The sequence below is a fragment of the Sphaerodactylus townsendi genome, linkage group LG08 (genome assembly GCF_021028975.2).
Source record: "Sphaerodactylus townsendi isolate TG3544 linkage group LG08, MPM_Stown_v2.3, whole genome shotgun sequence".
Classification (NCBI taxonomy): domain Eukaryota; kingdom Metazoa; phylum Chordata; class Lepidosauria; order Squamata; family Sphaerodactylidae; genus Sphaerodactylus; species Sphaerodactylus townsendi.
Genome location: NC_059432.1, coordinates 42,402,956 through 42,417,656, shown reverse-complemented (window position 1 = coordinate 42,417,656; position 14,701 = coordinate 42,402,956).

Here is a 14,701-nt window from a genome sequence, read left to right as displayed (position 1 = left end):
ACCTTCATCTTGTAAAACATCAAACAAACTCAAATCCAGACTATAGTCACCTTTCTGGTGTTCCTAAGGCTGAGCAGACAAGCATAAAACAACTCATATACCACCATCTAAACTTTTCAGTCATAGATAAGGGGGGGAAACCTGCCCAGTATAGTTAGGGGACTGCCTGAGCCTGCTGCAAATAGGAGGGTGAAGAGTTGGCAACAAGTGGTTGGAAGCACTGAGATACGAAATAAAATTCACAACTAGGTGAAGGGAGCTTTTTTCCCTATGGCAAATTCCTCTTTTCAAGGCAGCAGTGAGAACTAAGACAGGTTCAACAAACAAAAGTAAAATTTATTTTAAAAACTAGGTGAGATGAGGAGATATTTCAGTGGATAGACATCAGGTAAAATTAATTATATACAGAGATCAATTTGGGCTCAGGCACAGTACTTAATTCAGGCTTTATACATTTCTTCAGTTGCTTAGATGTTATGAGAGGTTCTTTACTTTAAGATGGTACAATTAGATATTACTGGCTAATGGATTCACAATGACTTTGGGTTCTAACAGGCTGGTACCCTTTCACACAGTCCATGTACAGCCTTGACACTGTTAGCTACCCACTTCACATAAATTTCCCTCTTGAGGAAAGTATAGAAGAACACTAATATATCAGACTGGGGATCCACCTGTGTATATAATTCCTGTTCTAGCTGGCTTAGGAATTCTTCTACATCTGAAAGATATATTCCCTTCTCTTTTATTTACGGTCACTTGTGGGAAGTCTCACTACTACTGCACCTTCAGCCTTGACCACGAAATAAAACTCCTTTTTTTTGTCTATTTTCAGCACAGGCTGACACTCAGTATATTTCAAGTCAGATCCATTCCCTGACTAAAGTCCCCTCAGAGTAGATGTTTAATACACACATTTAAAGAACTTGTTGTTAACTCACAGGAATCCAAATCCAAAAACACCCAAAACTTTTCCTCTCAGAAAGATACTTCTTCCCTCTTTGAGTCAGCTAGTTGCCCCACCAACCAGAGTGAAGGTCAATTTACCCAATTAGGGCACTTTCTCATTCCTAAGAAGTTTTATCCCGCTTTGTTGTGATAACACCTTGTTCCACTGACTGACTTGCACTTTTAAACCTCTGTTTTGCTGTGCAGTCCATCACACCTGGGTTTGTAAAATGTTTGATAATCAGGTCACAATTTACACTTTATAGTTTATTACACTTGATAAATGTTTATTTTTGGAAGACAAAATATGATGCTTTATGTAAAAATGCAATGTAGATTTCTAGCAAACTCACCAAACAAACAAGAAAGCCCTCCCTTTATTACTACTATGTGTACCTATGCTGGCAAATCCTTTTGTGTTATCTTTAAAAACAACTCAAAAGGAGGTAGAGCAGTCTACTTTGTACAAGGCCACTTTTATCCTACTCTTGGTCCCAATGATATAGGACAGTGTACCAGGTTTTCCTTCCCTCTTGTATATTCACAACAATCCTGGTCCAAGGTCGATCAGTGAGGTTCACAATAGAATAAATATTTGAAACAAAGTTTCCTAGATAATAGTATGACATTCTAACCACTACACACACTGACTCTTGTGACAGACAGGAAGCTGTTCTGCCCCTGAATGGAAAATCAGCCACTCAGATGAGCCCATAGAAGTGCTGCTCCAGCATCCAATCACCTTCGAGAAGGGGAATGAGGTGTTGAAGGAAACACAGGATAAAAACGAGTTGAGTTCTGCTTCAGGGAGAGAGCAGTGACAGCTTAGTTCCAGCTCAGGAAAACAGCAGAGAGAATGAAGGGTAGTTCTGCCTGGAAGTGTGGCAGAGAGGTTTAGCTCTATCTCTCACAGAAAACACAGTGTTCAAATATTTAGTCTGTCTCTGATCATGAATGAACTTTGCAGTGATGGAGCGAGAGAGAACTGTGCCTGGGGCACGACCTGCCCATGCGCCCCCACCCCATCCCCATCCTGCCCTTGCCACATCCCCATCTACCCATGCCACACCCCAATCCACCCATGCCATGCTCCTGGGAGGGAGGTTGGGGTGATTTTTCCACCCCCACGTGACACCAATGGCATGCACCCAGGGCACAGCATCCCCCCCCTGCCCTTTGCAGCTTCACCGCTGGAACCTTGTACGGTTTAGTGAAATGCAAGGGAAAGGGCAGGATGGTGTGAGTAGATCCTGCATGTGAGAGAAGATCCAACCTAATGGCTGGTCAATAAGCCAGAATGCGGCGAGGATTGTTGAATAGTCTAATTATACTCTGAAGTCAAGACGGGTTTAAATCATTATTCAACCCGGTTTTCTACTTCGTTTACCTGGAACGATACGTTTTCGCGGTTGTCCGCTAAAAACCAGACGGTAAGTGAACAAAGCAGACTGAAAAGGGTCTAGAGATGATGAGTTATCCAAGAAGACCTGGAATTGGTCTGCTAGTGCTTTCTCAATCACTTTGCCTAGGAAGGGCAGATTAGAGATGGGGTGACAATTAGCTGTGTCATTTTTCTGTAGGGGTGGGGATTTAGTTGTGGACACATATCAACCTCTTTGAGTGCTTGAAAGAAGATTCCATGGACTAGTTATTGGTTTATAATATAAACTATTTATTGATGTGGTCTTTACATGACTTTAGAAGTTGTGATGGGCAAGGATTCAGGGCACAAGAACAGGTCTTCACTGATTCCAAGAACTTAGCAACATCTGACATATAAATTGGGTCAAAATGAACTATAAATAGAACAGGAAGTGAACTGTGTGGCATACCAGTTGTAATCCCCAGAGATTTCTAGCTACCACCTGGAGGTTGGTAACCCTAGACACATGCCAGATTGAACCTGTGACATGTGGATGGGCTCTGGGTGAGGGGAGATGGCCTGAAAAGGTAATGAATAACATGGGTAAACATCAAATGCCTCATCTATGGACTTTGTTTCCCTTTCTAATGTGACTAATATTAGCAGGTTGTACAAGCTGAATTAAATCAACATAAGATGTACACATTATCCTACAGCCTTATACTTTGGGGACATTTAACACTTATTTTCCCATCCTGCTAAGTGTGATATAGAAGCAGGGAGACAGCAGAAGTAGCAAGTGCTTGTTGGAGATTAAATGAAGTACATAGGCACACAGAGAAGATAAACAGAGTCTATGGGAAACAGCTCCATTATCAAGGAATTGAGTGAGGTAAACAATAAGACTGAAAGAGAAGGGGGGTCACCACTCCAAAAACAGTGTCCAAAAACAGAAAATAGCAGTGAAGAAAGGTCAGTGTTTGTTCACTATTGCAAGGATTCACCTGCCTCAGAATCCTCTCCATTTGGGTATGTCTTGCTACCAATTCATCACAAATTATTATCAAAATACTGTTATTGGCATAGTTACTATGTTTTAGATTACAGTTGTGAAACTATGGTCCAGTTTGCACATTCACAAAGAAGCACTACCCATTGTGTAAGCTGTGTCCATCTTTCCTGCCATTTCACAGATGTCTCATTTATTTATTAGTTTGATTGTTTTATTTTTGCAACTCACCTTTCTCCTGATCCTCTCAGGACTCAAAGCATGTAACAACAATATATAAATAGTATTCAAATAATTGAATAAAAAATGAATAGTAATACCACAGAAATGAAATATACTAAAACTCTATTTAGAATGGTTTTTGTGTGAACAAAGCAATCTACTTTTAGGCCCACATCAAACTCGGGCTTCCTGCTCACCATCACCTCCCCAGCCTTCTTATATATTCCCCTCCCCCTCCACGCCTTCAACAGAACTTACTCCTCCTCCTTTTATTTGGCTACGTATTTGATACCCTAGACCAAATCTTAAATAAGCACTTCAGAGTGTGCTGTGCATGTAATAGGTCATTTCTTTTAACGCATATGCATGACAGACATTGCTTTAATATGTATGAGAAGGATGAGGGCTATTACCAAATTGTTTATTTTTTTAAGGAAGCTAGATTTTTTTTACACAGCTGGGGATTCTTCCAGGTTTTCAGAACACCCTTTGATAGTTGACACTGGCCCTGTTGTGCAGTTTGTGCTATCAGCATGCAGATGTTCACAGCATTCAGCTCAGAGTTAATGATGTATTTATTTTGTTAAACAGCTCAGAGATTCACAGACCTGTAAGTTTTTGGTTGTTTAATTTTGGAGACCTGCTTCATCCCTCCCTGCTATCTTTTCTTCAAAAATTCTGAATACTGAAGGTTTTGTTTATTATTTATTAGATATTTGTACTTCCCAAAGGGGTTTACAACTTCATCCCCCCCCTCCTCCACTGACTTCCCATAATAACATCCTCTTGAGTTAGGTTAGGCTGAGAAAGGGTGAGTGGCCCAAGGTCACCCAACCAGCTTACACAGCAGGGTAGGGATTTGAATTTGAATCTTACAAATTGTAGTTTGCCACTCTAACAACTATGCCATGTTAGCTGTCTACACTAGCGCAAATATTGTTTTGTGTTTGTTTTAGACATCTGGTTTAAGGAGTATTTTATTTTAATCGATTAAAATGTGTTTCTGTACATTAATTGTTTGGGCCCGGGGGGGGGGGGCTTTCTCCTTTCCAGAACTGTGGATGGGGTGTTATCATCCTGTATTGTTTTGGCTTCCTATGCTATGGCAGATAATTAATCTAATAGTTATTAATTTCATCTACACCTTGCCTTGCTCCCCTATGGAAACCCAAAGCAGTTTACGTAGTTTTGTTCTCCATATTCTCCTCACAACAACCCATGTGAGTTGCTTAGGCTGAGACGGTGTGATTGGTCCCATGTCACCCAAAATGCTTCTGAGACAGAGTGAGGATTTAAACTTGCTTCTCCCAGATTCTAGTCTGACCCTCTACATCGTGCTAGAATAAGGCATGTTAATCTTTCCTTTGGGAACTGACAGAGCTTAAAAAGATCCTTCGCTTTATGCCAGTGGATACCAATGGGAGAAAATAAGCCACCCAGTGTGTGTTTTTGCACCTTTAAGGTACAAAAATATTGTTTTGCAATTTCTATAATGCATTTATTGCCCACAGCATTTTGGATATTCTCTTTCTACTTTTCTCATTCACAGTTCATACTGCTTAATCTGGACGCTGGGCAGGAGGCAAACACACATTTCTGTCACATGAGTACACCTGTGGCCTCAGTGGAAGTCTCAACTCTGGACCAGAATACAAAGGAAAAAAATAGTATGGGAATAGAACAACTTCAAACTCTTTGAAGTAAAACAGCACAGCCAAAACAGAGAACAATGTAAAGGCTCTCTGAAGTATAGAATATTACTAAAGTTAAGATTTTAGTTAATCATGAATGTATGTATTCTTTCTCTTTTTGTTAATTATGAAAAATAATAAAATTTATCAAAAAATTATTAGAATAATTCTGTGAACAGGCATGAAAAAATACACACAATGAATTGGGGGGATCATTTTATTTATATTTTAATATTCATACAGCAACTAACTAGTATAAGGTAACTGTGAAAAGTTACTGTAAATACCACCATTGCAAACTTATTTATCATCAGGTTCATATACTCTTCTTATATACTGAATTATTGGTATCCAATCCTTCAGGAACCATTACTTTTTAGAAGGTGTTGAGCAAGATGTCGAATGTTCCTGAAAATTAAGTCTAGCAGCTGGTAACAAATGTAGCACTATATCATAATTCTCTGGGTGTTTGGTGTATTTTATGTAATCTAAAGAGAGTAGATGGGGTTTTTCATGAACCTCACAAAATGGCAACTTTAAAAAATTGAATCTTACAACAATATGGCACAGTTCTAGAAGATAATGCATTCTTTTAGGCATTCATTCATTCTACTATATTGGCATTCATTGTCATCAGCCATGCTGAGTGCACTGTGTGAATGCTCCTCTGTTCCAGTAGCAGCAGCTTGAGCAGGATTACTTTACTTGGTAACAAAAATATGGTTTTCTAGGAAGACATCTTAGCAACACAGTCTAGTTGAATATCCCCCTCCTCATGTAGGTTGCCAAAATGCCGAAGACTTTCTCCATCATGGTACCCTGTTTACAGAACACCTTCCCAATAGAAGCTTACCAGATGCCTAAACTCATTAGCTTGAGGTGCCAGGTTAATGCTATTTTTTTCATCCAGGCTTATGATTGGGGGATTTTTTTTAAAACCGGGAGAGGGTTACTGTCATTTTAGATTCATGTTTTTCCATCTTTTATTATTTCTCTTTTCTATGATTTACTGAGCAATCCAAAAGGGGTGGGGGGTGAAGCCCCATTGGAAGGGCAGAAGGATTGCACACATGCCTGTGTCACTAGCACCATGCAAAGTGGCACAAATGCCAGCACAGAGAGAATTATCCTGGTAATAGAACCCATGATACAGGAAACAGGAAGGGATCTTCCAGGCCAAGAAACAGGAAGTCATCTTCCAGTCCATTGTTCTTGCACCACAGGGACTGTGCCAGTTGTTCTGGGGGTGGCTGTTGCCAGACTGACCAATAACACATTAAGGGAACGCTGTTTGGAGGACAGTGGTGTCTCTATCCATCTCAGCCAACCCTTGGAGTGCCTAGCAATGCAGTGCCAAAATGGGGAGCCCATTCTTCACGATTGCTCAGTGTACCTGTAACCCCCATGCCCAGAATGGGTTGAACCAGTAAGGGGGTGGAGACTCAGAGCAGCTCAGAGAAAGGCTGCAGAGCTCTTTGGAGAACCTAGAGGCCTCAGACTTCGGACAGTTGTATAAGCCCTTGACGCAACATTGTTAGAGTAAACTTTGCGGTGTTTGTTGGGAACTACTGGGAAGGTAGTTTATTTTTGCTATGTTGGAAATGTTGGAACTTATTGTTTCAGGGCTTGCTATGTATGTAATTGATGGGAGTTCGTTTGGGGACCTTCATCATCTTGGATCCCATTCACCAAGCCTCTGAAGTCTTCAGGAGCCAACCCACTTGCAAAGAAGAATTGGACTTGGCAGTTATCAGTAGACTGTAAATATAGGGACTTGAAAATGCAACCTGAACAGGACCTTGAAATGTGATGTTAAATGTTGATGTTATATGTTAAGAAAGTAAACCATTTTGTTTTTAAAAATTTGTTGTTGCAAACTCATTCCACGTTCTGCCCCACAGAACCCACAAGCTGAGGTTACATACCCACAGGAAAAAAGAACTATGTCTGGACTTGTCCCCCTCCAAATCAGCCTTCCATAATGCCTCTCTCAATAAACGTTTCCCCCACACTACCGCCCGCTTTTGTTCGCGGCGCTACTGCGGCTCCAAAGAAGCGCCAGGGTCCAGCGGCTTACTACCGGACGCTTACTAACAACGCAGCCGCCCCGATTCTGCCGCCCTCACGACCCCTCAGCGCGCGTCATTTCTGCCCCTGTTCAGAATGGCGCCTTTTGCAAAACCCTGCGCAGAGCGCGGGCAGTGGGGAGCATGACTGCATGCTCAGAAACACCCGTGGTTAACGAAGCCTGGTAAGCCTCGCTTTTCTTTTCAAAGTGGGGAAACGGCCACACCCTTCCTGATAAGAGCTCACTTTTAAGAAACTCCCATCCATCAAGCACTCTCTTTTCTTTTAGTATTCTTAACCACGGAATCACATCCAGTAGTTTTCTAAGATGACTGAAATAAGCTTTCTTAAATTCTACCAACTTCAGCCACCACGCAACTCCCCCTCCCCGATATTGAATTGTAAATGTAGACTCAAATATATGTTTTCTATAGCACATCATTAGAAGTTGAGGGAAGCTGGCAATACTGGTGAAGGACCTCTAGAAGGCGCTGAGAGAACCCACAGAATGGAGGGATAAAATAAACAATTTTTTTACATTATGTTTTAGATTGAACTGTAATACTAATAAAGTTAGTCCAAGGAAGCCTTGAAATCATCTCCTTTCTGTGAGACATGCTTCAAAGATTGTAAGGTTGTGAATTTCAGACACGCAGCATCTCTGACACCTTTTTGGACCAAAATAATGGTCACAGCATTCCATTTCACGTCTTGCAGTTAACTCTATTTTCATAATGGCCTAGGTCTAAATGTGTGATTCCATTGGGAAGAGAGAGCAACAGCATTGGGTACAGGCACTTCTGTGAAGCAGCTGTCTTGTTCTCTAGGATTTGGGTTTCATTTTGTAAAATAAGCCTGCAGCTGTAATGGTAGCAGGTTGATCGGTATTACAAAATAAATACCTATACAGCATTTGCTACTTATTAATCAGTTTGGCAAGGAGATTCTAACAATGGCATGTGGGGTGGTCTTTTTTACCTACTTTCTTTAGCATGTTTTCAACATATCTTGAAGTCAGCCTGGCTGTGGCACAGTAAAACAAGATACCCACATTCAAAGCCAAAAATTCTTCTCTTCCATTGCTATCTTGGTGTGTGTTATTTGTGGTTTATTTGTGTCAGTGGACAGAAAGTATCTAATTGATTGGCAGTAGATTCAGGACAAGGAAAATGAAATATTTCACACATTACACAATCATTGCTGCTTCTGTACAAAGCATTTAAAATGTTTGCCAAACATCTTGGAAATGTTTTGAAAAGAATCATTTTCATGGGTTTCATCCATATTGTCCAAAAAAAGAAAGCATTTCAATTGAAGACAGTTCATTTAAAAATACACACACAGAGAGTTTTTCAAAACCAGGCAGGAGAAATAAAATATTGCTTGATCTCTGCACAGCAAGAAGGAAATATTTTGAAAACATTTTGTGGGGGAAAAGATCATCCGTTTAGCAGATCCAAATAAAACCTTTTGAGGTGGACATAAAATGTTTTCAAAACATTTTGATGATATATCTGTGCAAAATTCCAGCAGGAAATATTTTATTTTGGCTGTGTAGAAACAGACTATGGCATTCACTGCTCCAAGATGATCATCACTAGAAGAGGAATAACCAGGATTAGAAGTCAAGATGGGAATAGAGCAGTGGAGGAATTGGAATACAGGAAAGGAAAATAAGAACTGATCCAGTTTGGCTCTTCTAATAATGTCTTCTTCCTGTATGCATGCAGTAAAAAAGGTGCAGCCATGGCCTCTCAAAAAAACTTTGGCTAGGCTGCAATTCGTTGAGAGAGCATCTAATGTGGGAGGTCCCAGATTCAATCCCCGACATCTGATATCTAATTAAAAAAGAATTAGCTAGTGGGTTGATTCCTAACTATAACCCTGAAGAGGTGCCACTAGCCCAAATAGACAATTCTGACCTTATCAACCAATGGTCTGACTCAGGATAATTTCATGTGTTCAAAGGACTGAGGGTATAGGTGTCATCCAGGTAAAATAGATTCCTACAGTGATACAAATATCTGTATGTAAATCCTCTTCCTGAGGCGACTATCTGACGTACATCCTCGTATCTATTCTGCTTTTGCACCTAATTTTCTTTGTGAACCACACATAATATATATATATATATATATATTCTTGGCAGTGCAGTGAAATAATGAATTCTTAGCATGTCCATGTGTAAGATGTTTCCCTGAGAATAATGTTTAATTTCCCTCCTTTTTTATAAAAAAGAAAGAACTATGGAAGGTTTTGGTGCACCATTTATTTTTATGGTAATTTAAATATGTTAATACTATACCTAAGAGTTTTATATAATATGCATCTTGCATAAAAAGTGAATTTTACTCCTGAGCTTCAGTCTGGGGGAAAAAAGCCCTTTGGCTCTAAAGGCATCTTTGGCCATGTTATTAAAATGCTATAAAATCACATTCTCTCCAGACTTTTAACAACTGTCTTGCACTGCACGACAGCTCAAAAACATATATTTCCTTTTGCAAACAGGTGCTCTAGAATTAATGATCACAGTTTTGTGAGAACATTTAACAAATGCATACTTGTAGTCAAGGCTGTCTCTGCACCGTGTGGTATGACAAATGACTCCATGCTTGATGGTAGTTTCATTAAATTCCTTTTTTAAAAAATCTTTCCCATTTTGGTGAGTTCTACCACCCAAATCTCTTACTAACGGTGCTTTTTTGCAAGCTGCTGAAGTGACTTCTACTTCTACGTCCCAAAGAATCAAGTAGAGGATAGGAAAGGCAAAAATCCTACCCCTGCTAGTAAACAAAAACATTATGATAGAAGCAAGGTACTGCAAGAGGGGATAAAGGAGTTTTTAAATATCTACCCACAGTTGGAGCCACTCTAATAACCAAATGAAATGCACTGCCTAATCCTTTCTAAATTAGAAGCATATTAAATCTTACAGAGCCCTGAAAAACAAGCCAAGACACTTAGCTATTGCAGGTTTTCCAACAACTACTTTCCCCCTCCTTTTTGTAAACATCACATCAGAGTGGCTTCAGCTTAAAAATGCATGACTAAAAGCCTGCTTTTCAAAGCACTCTGCCAGAACAAGGCTGATTCATTTCAATGGGATTTCTGTCACGGAAAACACATGGAGGATTGGAATGGGATGCCATTACAAAGTTGACAGGGGCAGAAGGGGAACATCCAGTAAGGTCTGGGGTTAAATTGTCTATTTTTAAAAACCTCTTATTATAACAATGACAGTGTTCTCATTTCCCTACACAGGGCTTCTCTCTCTTTCAGACAGGAATATAAGAAACAGGCTGGTACCAAAGGAGTCCCCTGTCCTCAGAGTTTTTGGGATGGCTGCTTCCGTTTTTAAATGGCTGAAATGGCTAAATTGGATGGACACCCCCTACACACACACCCCACACCAACTGTCTCTTTCCTCATGCTTTTTCAGGTAGGGATGTAAGCACCAGGCCAGTGACAGAGCCCCAAGGGCAAGAGTACAAAATTTCTCAGCCTGTGGCTCTCAGCCTAGGCCCACCACTGCAGCCAAGCAACTGAAAAAGTTCCTAGTATATGGAGAGGAAACATCACGGCAGCCAGGTACCTTGAAACCAACAGAAGCTCTGACCCACACCAGCACCTGTTGGAGAATACTAATTAAAAAGACCTTCACAACTAAGTTTTCTTTTGCTACTATGCGAACCAACTTGAATCTTGGAAGGCATTGGGATGCATGGTTCTTTGAAAGGCTCTTGGCCTGTGGCTTTTGACATGAGTGCATAGCCAAGGTGTACAACAATTGGTGGAAGGTTTGCCACTACTGGAAAGAGAGTATTACCAGTTACACAAGTGGATACTGACATAGAACTACACCTTTTGAACACTGACATCAGCACACTATGGGCCACTCCCCACTTACCTCGTCTGAGTGCAACCCCGCAGCGACCCCTCGTAGAAAATCCTCTGTGGCTTTTGACAACAGAGACATTTGTTCCCCACTCATTTTCCATTCAGGAAATAGCGCAGGGTTCCACATCAAGAGTCAAAGAAGCAATCGAGCATTCTGATTGGCTGGCACGCGTGTGCATCATTTACACGTGGGAGTTGCAGCCAGCCGAAGGCGGGGCTCCGGCTTGATTGGCTGACCCGGAAGGATTACGTGTGGATAAACTGAGCGCGTATTTTTTAAAGACGTCTGCACATGCTGGCGATCACTGCACCTGTTGCAAATTGCTTGGGCAGAAGAAAAATGAAAGTAAATATCGGTTTCAGTTTACACCGCCACCGACAACCACTCAACGGCGCTTTGCCCAAGCTTGCTGCAAAACAGTGGAGCTCGCGAGCAAAAAGGAGCAAAAAAAGAACAATGTTAGCACGTCTTGTTGTGCACACGTCTCCAATTTCCGAGGCACTTTCTGGCGAGAATACCCTCCCTAACAAAATGGCGGTTCCCTGGCTACCTGATTGGCTGGAAGCTGCGCGTCAAAAAATTAGTCAGCGTAAACTTAGCCGAGGATCCCAGCTACGCAGCCAGCACCTGCGCGGGATTTTGAAAATGTTGCTCTTTTCAGAAAGGACCTGAATTTGCCGCGTGACAAGGAGGTGGGAGAGCGGCAAGTGGGAGGCAGCTGCGCGGAGTGGAGTGCTTGCTTTTGTGGCAGAATATCCATCCTCCTCGTGTCTTTTAAAGAGGTGACCCCGCGGCTTATGGTGAGTGGGGAGTGGCCCTATGACTGGTCTGTTGTAAGTTTCTGTGCAGTTACTAGCATGTTGATTGTTGGTTATTTGGGTGGTTGATTGTGGTTTCCAGGGGCAATCTTTCTATAAAATAAAATGTCTGATGAATGCAATATTTCAGCGCAGTTGGGAGCCAGTAGATATGGGGATGGGATGTATCAAAGATGAACAGTATGTGGTAAGAATGTGGTATGTGCTGATGAAGGAATGGACCCTATTTCCTCCACCTTTTCACTAACATTGTGTAATGCCAGATCAGTAAGGCAAAAAACTGCACAATTGTGTGAGATGTTACAGGAAGAAGAGATTGACCTGACTTATGTTACAGAGACATGGCTGGAAGAAAACAGAGTGTGTCTGTCCCAGCTACCACCACCTGATGGTGATTCAGTCCTCCATCATCCATGCACAGCTGGCCAATGAAGAGGCATGGCCATTACGCTTCATTAGCACTTCACCTTCCATAGACTTGCAGTGCAAACCATTACTGGCATTGACTGTCTGCTCCTCACATTAGAGATAAGGCTAGATTAGGCATTTTGCTTATTTATCAGCTGCCTAATTTTCCAGTGGATACCTTGTATGAACTGACAGAAGTGGTCTTAGATATAGTGCTGGAGACACCCAGGTTCATTGTTCTGGGAGACTTGAACATTCATGATGAGGACACCCATGTATAGGAGCTTCATGTATAGGAGCAGGGAAACAAAGCCAGTTCACCAGATAAGAGTCTGCTGCTCTTAACCACTATACCACACTAGCTCTCAAAGTGATTGAAAAAGCAGCAGTGGACCAACTCCAGGTCTTCTTAGATAACTCATCATCTCTAGACCATTTTCAGTTTGCTTTCTGACCACACTCTGGAATTGAGACAGTTCTGTTGGCTTTAATTGACAACTTCAGTGTAAATGTAGAAAAAGCTCAGGTTTCCCTGATGCTGAATTTATTTGCAGCCTTGGACACAGTGGATTATGCTATCTTGCTGAAGAGCCTGGAGGCAGAAGTAAGCATCAGAGGTTGAGCATTGGACTGCCTCAATTGATTCCTCATGGACCAGCCCCAAATAATTGCCATTTAGGACCAATTATCATCCACATATAATATATCTTGTGGGCTTTGACAGGGTATAACCCTGAGAAACATGTTCTTTGATAACATTATGTGAAGCCGTGGAAGCCAAACCATTCATGCTGTTGAGGGTTGGCGCAGCTAATCAATAATACCGAAAGATGGTACACACCTACATATATCCTTATCCAAATTTCCTGGTGCTGCTGTTGAAGTCTTATGCCTGGCAGCTGCAGTAAAACAACTAGGAGTGAAGAAATTGAAGCTAAACTCTGGAAAAACATAAATACTGCTGGTTGGAAAGGTGGAGGTCTTGAAGGACCTTTCAGTGAGGTTCAGCTCATCTTTGCTTACTCCATTAAGAACCTCAGGTTTTACCCAGTATTGTTGCTTGAAAAGCAAGTCATTGCAGTAGTGAAATAGGGCTTTCTTTCAACTCAGCCTAGCTTGAACAATGGCCCCCTCACCCTCATGATGGCCACCTAGATCCATGCCACAATGACATCAGCGCTGTAATGCACTATACAGTGGAGTTCCCTCAAAATCAACTGTACATTCCAGTTAGGGCAGAATGCTACAGTTTGGCTATTATCAAGAGCTGGATGGAGTATACATATTACTCCCATTCTACAGTCACTCCATTGACTGCCCATTGGTTACTAGGCTCAATTTAAGGCATTGATTATTGCATACAAAGCTTGGGGGGACGTGTTGGGAAGGGCTGCAATGGTCGGTGGGAGAGAAGAACGTGTCGTTAGAAGAGGAAATCAAGGAGGTGGGCTGCTGGGGCAGGGAAATCAGGCAGCGAGGCAGGAAAAATAAACATGCTTGGGGAACGTGTCAGGAAGAGCGGGCTGCAATGGTCACCAGGAGAGAAGAACGTGACATCAGAAGAGGAGGCCATGGAAGCAAGCTGCTGGGGTGGGGAGATCAGGTGGCGAGGCAGGAAAAATAAATTGATCCAGCTGCCACAGTGTTTACATGGCAGCGGGATCAGAGTGGGATTTGTGAAAAGAACCACCAATTTGGTGATTTTTTAAAGCCGTGGGATAAAGAAAATCCCACGGGACGCCCCCAATTTAGGGCTGGGGGCCGGGAACCGTGCGAAAATCTTGCACAAACCTGGCTAGGTCACTGCCCCATCCCAGGATATTTGGACCTTGAGGAAAATCCTTAGCTGCTGACATAATTCTTTTCTCCCCCGGTTGAAATGGCAATGCAACAAACATATTTACCTTATTATGCATAATTTTATCATCAAGTTAGATGATAAGAAGAAAGCAAAGTTAAACTATTAGTTCTTTAGTCCTTTTGCTTGAGAATATCAATCGGACACTGGCCAAACCTGGTGCAGCGGTCAATTTAATGAAATGCTCATACAATAATGACCTACTAACCTGACGGTGTGTTGCTCTCACATTTTGCTATCCCCTGGGATGCTACTGTCACTGTGTTATCTATTGCCTGCTTCCCTATCAAAGAAAATAAGCAGAGCTGAAATGTATGTATACATCAAGCTCTGTAGTTCATTGCACACCAACCCTGGCAACTGGAGGAACAATAGATTTATAAGTTTATCCTACATTAAACCAAACATGCCTGACTGCA